Source organism: Lygodium microphyllum, chromosome 3, assembly GCF_053477565.2.
Source record: "Lygodium microphyllum isolate KBCC chromosome 3, Lygodium_microphyllum_v1.1.10, whole genome shotgun sequence".
Classification (NCBI taxonomy): Eukaryota; Viridiplantae; Streptophyta; class Polypodiopsida; order Schizaeales; family Lygodiaceae; genus Lygodium; species Lygodium microphyllum.
Window position 1 is genome coordinate 61,577,430 of NC_141137.1, and position 8,495 is coordinate 61,585,924.

Below are 8,495 nucleotides of genomic sequence, written 5' to 3' on the forward strand. Positions count from 1 at the left end.
CCCATAAGAATTTGGTTTGGCCACCAGATATGTCAGCCAATAGTCTCTTCCTGCAAGGGTTGTTTTTACATATGGGAGGATGCCCAATGGCTTAATTCTGCTTTGGTTTGCCAATCTGATAAGCCATTGTGTAGGTTGAATTCCTTGCAACCCTAAGTCCTTCATTGTGACATCCGTCATTATGTTTACTGATGAGCCTCCATCAATCAATGCATCTAAAATAAAGCATCCTTCTATCCATACACTAATCTCTGGGATTCTAGGATCTAGGAAGGCATTAGCCACATCTACTTCCTTTACAAGCTCCAGGGCCTTATTAGTCTTGGTCGTTGTTGAAGGAGTGATCCTTAGTCCACGTCTTCTTGTCAAGATGCTTCTGAATTTCTTTCGATAGCTGGGAGACAGCATTAATAATTGTCGGAATGTTAAGTTTGGTTTAAAAGTGTCTAGGTCTTTGACCAAGTCATAATCTTTGATAGGATCCACAGGCTTCTCCAGTCAGCTGGGGAATGGGGCTACACCCATTTTCATCTTTCATTTTTCTTCTAGTAATTGCAACATCGGCACTTCTTCTGTCTCTGGAGGTGCTTCTGTATCATCTATCTTCTGGGCCTCTAGACCTATCTCTGGGACTGTCTCTGTAACTCTCTGTGGCACTATAGTGCTCTGTACTATACTGTTCAGTACTGCTCTGTCCCTCTATTCGCAGGTTGAACTTCACAGTCTTGGTAGGAGAATTATTTTCGTTCTGAACAACTGGTTCCTTCTTCTTGGTGCGCGTAACAACGACAACTTCCAACTCTACCAAATTCAAGGCAGGCTCTTGTAATTTTTGTTGGCTATTAGTGGCATTGGCCTTTACAGGGGCTGGACTTGGACAGTCCTTTGTAGTGTGGCCTTCACCTTTGCATCGACTGCATAAGGGCTTGTAATCCATTGATCGTTTAGGGTTTGGACAATTTGGGGAGATATGTCCCTTTTCTCCACACCTATAACATTCCACCTCTGATCTCTAACCACCGCCAGACTGTCATTCTTTGTAACTTTGAGAGGGAAACCTCATTGGACAGAAATTAGGACCAAATTCCCTAGGCTTTGGTCCAATATCCTGTGTTGTTATTTTGGATTCCAGCAAGTTGAATCTTGCATTTTCATCATTCTGTCTTCGTTCATGCATCTCTTTCAAAGAGAAAATATCCTCTGTATGGTTCTTTCACAAACAGTAGGAACAGAAGGCCCTAGGAATGGTTGGTTTGCGGGTACATTCAGTGGCTAAATGTCCCGCTTGATGACACTTTTCGTACCATGTATTAGAGTGCATCAGATCTCTTCCAACTCCCACAGGAGTGGATATATTGGCAGTATTCACCTTCAGCGTCTGTAGCTACTCTGTAATCACATCCAGAAGCTCTTTCTTGATACTTGCAACTAAGTTGGATAAGTAGCCCTTCAGATTTTCACCTCCTGAAGTACTTGTAGTAGGGTTTTGGGAAGCTTCTGTAATTACTGCATACACTGGTTGGGTCGATCCAGAAGGTCCTCTGTTCTGGCTCTGATTCAGAGCTCTTGTTGAGACTTGGGTTAATTTCAGTTGGTAGGGTTCCACTGTTGTTGAGTCGCCATTGGAGGAATTGTTTGAGGCCACTGTTGTTGTGGTTGAACCATCATTTGAGGCACTATCGTCTGTAGTGGCCACACTGGATTAGGTGCATTATACTGCGGCACTGTTTGCATCTGGGGATACAGGTAGGGAATTGTCCTTGGGACTACATTTGGTGGGTATACCATTCCAGGCATGGAAGGAAGTAAAACTCCTCTTCCTGGAGTCATTGACAGCCTTGCTTCAACTTCATCATGCAATCTTGCACCTTCCACTGCAGCTTGTAGATTGACTGTTCTTCTCAATTCCACAACTTGCGAACTTCTGGTTGTAGGGCTCTAAGGAACACTCCTTTCTAGATGCCTTCGTCTAGATGATGGTTAGTCCATCTCTTCAGGATGGATTCCATTCGCGAAACATAAGCTTCTACTCTTTCTCCAGAGGACTGACTTAGGTTCATGAACTCCTCTCGCATCAGCTCTTCAAAACCTTCACCCCTGAATTTAGTGAGGAAGGCCAAGTCCCAAGTGCCAAAAGTTCCTACTGCTTGTCTCTCATACCACTGAAACGTCGCACCCTTGAAAGTGGTGGGGAATATTGCTAACCAATGCTCAGGGGTTCTGGCATTGTTAGCCACACATGCTACCATAAATTCTGCTACATGAAGATTAGGGTCTTCATTGTACTCTCCCTTAAAAACTGGCAATGAGACTACATTTGCTGGCCTATCATCAATATTTCTAGGACGAATTTGACTAGGAAGGGGACCTTGAGTTGCCATGGGGACTTCTGTAAAGAGTGCTTTTAGGGTGTCAAAGGAGGCTTCTACTGCAAGCTCATTCTCAGCTTTGATTTTTGCCTTCTCTCTTCTCACGTACCTCTGTACTCGTTCTAACGCTTGCCTCTTGATTGTGTCATTCATCAAGGGGTTGGCTCCAACCAGTTGGTCTGTACTCAACAGGATAGTATCAGAGAGGGCTTTAGTCTCTGATGGATTCTCTGGCCAACATCTCCTCTATTTTCTTCTTTTCAACATCTCTGAATTTGGCTTTCGAACCACTACAGAGGGGAAGATATTATGTTCTGAAAGTATCAAAACTCATTCTTCTTAAGATCGTTGTTGTGTCATTATAATAATGCCAGCTTTTGAGGGTTTCAACAGTGTATGTTGTGAAAAAAACTCTGTCTACCAACTTCCAATGGGTTGCTAATTGGAGAAATAGAAGGTTGTTAGTGATCAAGCATCCCACGTATCTTGATGTTGAGATCCACGAACAAATTCCAACTCTTTTTCTTCTTGTTTTCGTGAACCTCCACAAATCATGACTCCTGAAGCTTCTTCACAATCTCCCACTTGATGATGTCTGGAAACTTCTCAACGAATGCCAAATCTTCCATGGATGGTCATTCTCTCTGTTTCTGCTCTTCAGTTTGTTCCCAAACAGTTTGCCACCAAGATGCAAGTTTCTGTTGCTTCAACAGGAAGAGGAAACTGTCCACCACATAGAGCATGCATCATGATGGTAATATGTTTCCGCCACTGTGGGATGAACTTCTTGTGGAAAGTGGCTTTGATAATGAGAATCTCCAACTCTTTAATGGAAGAAGGAACTTTGCAAACATCCATTGAATTCTCCTCTTCTTGGCAATGCCATTTCCTTCATTTTCAGCCTCTTCTGATGCTTGTTGATGGCAAGTTTCCCCTGCTGCGCACCAAAAACATGGAGTCCCAAGAGGAACACCAAGGAAAAGGGAATTCTCTTGCAAGAAAATCTATCTTGTAACATCAACAAGATTTTATCTCATTCTTTTGATCGTCAAAACAAAGGAAACAACAAATCTTCACGCAGCATCATAGTAGATATCTCCCACGGATTTGATAGAATCCACCATAATCCTCAACATCTTCATAGAATTCATCAATAGAAAAAAAAACATAAAATAATACACCATCTTTGAATGAAAATCAATCACATATTATTCATCTTCAATGTCTTCATAGTTCTCTCTCTCAATCTCTCATATACAGTTACACTGTTTTGATAGAATTGACTATCTCTTGCTCTCTCTCTCTCTCTCTCTATATATATATATATCAATAGTACATCATCTCCTCACTACAATACTATCCTAATAACTCTCAATAATCCTTCTTAGGTCGTGGATGCACCTCCCAAGAGGTATGTCTCATATGAAGAGTCACCAAAGCCACTACAATATCTTTTCACAGCTCACTACTGTCACTGTTACTCAGTCTTCTCTTCAGTCTTTAGCAGTTGCTTCTTCCACTTGTTTTAGCTCTTTTGAACTTATATTCATCCTTTCAAAAAGTTAGAAAACTTTCCTAAATTCACACATACTTTCTACAGAACACTTATAGAAGGTCTACAAAACAATTACAATACAGTACCAGAGCAGCTACAGTACAAAGACAGAGCAGAGACAGAGGCTCTACAGAAGGTTATAGAAAGTCATCAAAACCTCATTACTCATACTCAAACCATTCCAAACTATCAAAAACTATTCAATAGGCTTCCAAAAGATCTCAATCTTCATCAATCATCAATCCATGCTTCATACATAAGACAATCAGAACAAAACAGAAGCTATATAGAAGGTATACAGAACCAATCAGAACCTCAACAGAATATCATAGAGCTTCATATCTCCACTGAGAATCATCATGAACTTCAAAAACATAATCAATATCATCCAAAAAACTCTCAAAAATTTCCATTAACAGCCATACATCACTCTAAATCCATCAAAAATCAATCATTCAGTCCTCAAAAACAACAAAAATCAGTCAAAAATTCAGTCTTTTTCCACTCTCAACAAATGGTGACTTCTCAACAAAATAAAATGTGGTTGTGCTAAGAGGTAGTGTTGGCATTGCATTGTTGGTCACTATATAGGTGGTGTTGGAAAAGTTCTTCTGCTTCCACATACAAAGTGCAAGTTTTCTTCAGTGAGTGTGGGTTGGTGTATAAACGTGTTGGCATTTGCATCCATCCCAAACACTCGGAGGTACACAGTATAGGTGCTTGCATGCCAAATACCCTTTTCCTTCTGAGACACGGTCCATGAAATCCTGACAATTACATGTAGGATTCTTTGCAATGTGCACATCATAACACTCATGCATGACACTTGAGTTAGCTATCTCTAGTTTGGAAACCTCATGCTTCAAGGCCTTCACCACTGTGTGGCCCTTCACAGTTGCATCTAGAGCCAACGCTGAGTCTATCCTTGCAGCCTGTGAAACACCTCTTCGATATCTACACAAGCCCTCATTAATATTTGCCTCTTGTGCCGCCTTTTGTAAAACAAACCCACCACTCTCCAACATGTGGATTTCTTCTACGGTCAAATTAGTGCCTCGTGCCACTGGCCACACTTGTGGAACCTTGGGCGGTGCATGTTGAATGGAAGAACAAATGTTCCCATGTATGGTCCACACTATCATTACAAAACCACATGAACTGGCGCCGCATTCCATGTTGATTGCTAGCTTCTCCTCTTGAGCTAGACCACTCCATGATGTCCCAAAATGAAGGTGCAGGCACCCCATGTGATGTATTTTTTATAGGTTTTTTGCATTTTCCCTCTCTAGCTCCCAACCATCCTTGACGTTGTACACGACTGCGAGCTGGAATCCTTCTTATAGCCCAAATGGTGTCATGAAGGACTGTCTCCACCACCATTTCCTCCAAATAATTTGGTGATACTGCCCTTGATTGGTCAACAGGCAAAGGGTCCTCAAAGTTTAGTTTTCTTGTACCCTTTCTTCTAGGTATGTTTTCGGTCACATACTCAGGCCTATGAGAGGCATTGGCTTCCTCGGACCCCACTTTCCCATCAGCCTTGCATTTTCTTACTATAGTCACATTTTTCCCTCGAAAATCGGGACGTTTATGTAATTCAGTTCCTCTTGCCACCTCCTCAACCATCTTTACCGTTGCTCAAGGTGTGGGGCTAATTCCTTGTTGTAGTCGACTTAAATGCTTCTCTGCACTAGGTCCTGCACCATGGAACTTTCCACCAATGAATGCATGTCATTTTGTGCTCTGTAGTAGAGTGTTGGCCAAATCACTAACACATGCATCATACAAGCTGATAGATCCCTTGAATCCCTCCCCTGCCAACCAACTTGCATGCATTGGCTCTGCCAAGTTTGTGGTTGGCATATGAGCAATGTCCTCCACCACCTGGACAAAAATATAGCATGAGAAGATATGGAGAAGATATGAATCCCTACCCTGCCAACCAACTTGCATGCATTGGCTCTGCCAAGTTTGTGGTTGGCATATGAGCAATGTCCTCCACCACCTGGACAAAAATATAGCATGAGAAGATATGGAGGGTGAGAAAACAAATGCACCACATGTCACATCCTACTATTACGAACTAGTCTTACCTAGACAAAGTGTCGCCTCCAACGTGGATATTTGATATGCCACCAACTAAGCCAACAATCCATTGCTGGTATATTGCAATCCGCGACTTTCCCTGAGGCCCACCAAGCCCGAATGAATTGATATTGCATTGTTGCATTGTCTTCCGTGACTGCACACCTCCACATGCGGCACAAGCACTTATGCTCATCTTGAAAACTCTTGTGCACATACTGTGATGTGTGTATTTGGGGACTTTTTTTCCTAATGAAATAAGCGAGATCTCTCCCTTTCTTGCATTATGTTGTCTGGACCACCATTGAACACTGTGCAGATGGCCCTCCAATTGGTAGTAGCTACCTCGTTTGCCATGAATCCTTGAAAATCAATGCTTGGGTGTCCACACTTCTCCATCACCTCATTCATCTTTGTCCAAAAAAGAGCTTGTGCATCTGTATCCTCTTCTTTCATCTCACATATTGCCAGACTCATCAACTCTTGTACACTACAAAAACACAAGAAAGAAATGGGAGAGTAAGGAAAACTATGTTACTTAAGTTTGTGTTGTGATGGTAGAATTAGGTAAGAGAAACTACCTTGGATCATACACATATACTGCCATGGTGGTCCAATCATTAATGTGATGCACGTGGTCAAAGAAAACCCAACTATTGCATAGGTCTCCATTGCCATTCCTTTGCATACGATTCACTAAGTCAACCCCTGAGGCTGGCCCAGTTGTTGACATTTTGAATATAAAGCACCTACTATCATTGTCAACGGCTTGCTTAGGAAATAGACTACCATGGAAAAATCTGTATGCACAACGTTGCTTTAACTTTAGAAGATGAGATTCCATTCCACGATCACTCTCAGTGCGTGCTACATCACGAACCAAGGCACCCATCACTAGCCTTCTACCCACAGTCATTTGTAGATGTTGAGGTCCAGCTGCACTAAAGTCTCTTACCATTTCCTCTACAGTCTTTCGCACCTCTTTGACATTAGCTCTACATGTGCCTCTTTGCACCTCATGGTTATGTGCACCTTGATGAATAAATAATCTTGACATTGGCTTTGCTGACATCACATAATACACTACACACTCGCACTTGGAGAGCAGGATGGGGGGGTTCTTACAATAGAAGCATCCAAGGCTTCCAAGACCAACAGCTGACATTCCAATAGTCGGTATGGTGGTACTGAGTTTACCTACATGGCATGCATTTGGACTTGATTAGTGTGATTTACTTGCGATAGGGTACTAGAACCCTATCATGTGACTTTGCAATCACTTTAATGATAGTGGAGTGAATGAAGAATCTTGCACCTGTCCATGCCACCTTGTTTGGGAAGCTAAAAATTGACCTGCTAGTACAATCTCTATTGGGACACTCTAGATCTCCATTTGCTTCTGTGAATAGTACCGAGGAATGCCATTGATGTTGATGTGGCCTTTGTCCAGCAATGGCCATCGTACTTTTTCTCCATACCCTCCATTGGATGCATATTGTCTGCTACTGGTGGAAGTTCCTATGCAACATTGCCATCATAGAAAACTGGGATCTCCTCCACTCTCTCTATAGTGCTTGTATTCTGAAGCAAATGACGTAAGACTCGGTGTCAGCCCCCTGAAGACATTATGTACTCAACCACACTTACATCATAAGAGGATTGCTGCATTCCCTCCTCTTCCACATCAAGTGTGATAGGGATGGTTTTGTTTTTCTCAATGTCCAAGGGGGGTGGTGAGGCTTCCATGATGATTGTTTTTTTCTCAATGCTACAAGGGCTTTGGGTGAGGTCTATGGTGGGGGAAGGCTACAATGTAGGCCCATTTCCTTGTTCAACAAGATAGTCTTGCAAGACCAAGGTATCCAGAACATATACCTAAAAACAGCCTCATGGTCATTGTTACAATGGATCAGTGTGCTTTGTATTTGGCCATTTGCATGGGTGATAGCAAGAACATTGGAGCCATTGCCATTGCAAATATCTTCCTTCTTCAACATCAGGAACCGACTATTTGTGTAGTGCATATGCAGACCTCAGTATTTGGTGTAGCACTAGATGTTGGATCCATTTCCAAAGCTATCTACACATGTACAAATACTCATGTTAGATATGGGTGTCATTGAATAACTTAGTGTGGGGGTGTACGTCATAGACAAGAGAGGGAGAGAGAGAGGAGGATATATAAAGCATGTGCATGAGAGAGAGAGAGAGGGAGGGAGATAGAGAGTGTACATACATGTGTGTGCATGCAAGTGCTATATATATAAAGTATTTGGCATGAGAGAGAGAGAGAGAGAGAGAGAGTCTGTGTGTGTGTGTGTGTATGGATATGGGTGCTAGATATGAGAGAGAGAGAGAGAGAGAGAGAGGATATAAAGATTTGTGTGGGAGGGAGAGAGCAAAAGAGAGAGATAGAGAGAGAGTGTGTGTGTGAGTGGATGTGGGTGACACGAAGAGAGAGAGAGATAGAGATAGAGAGAGAGAGA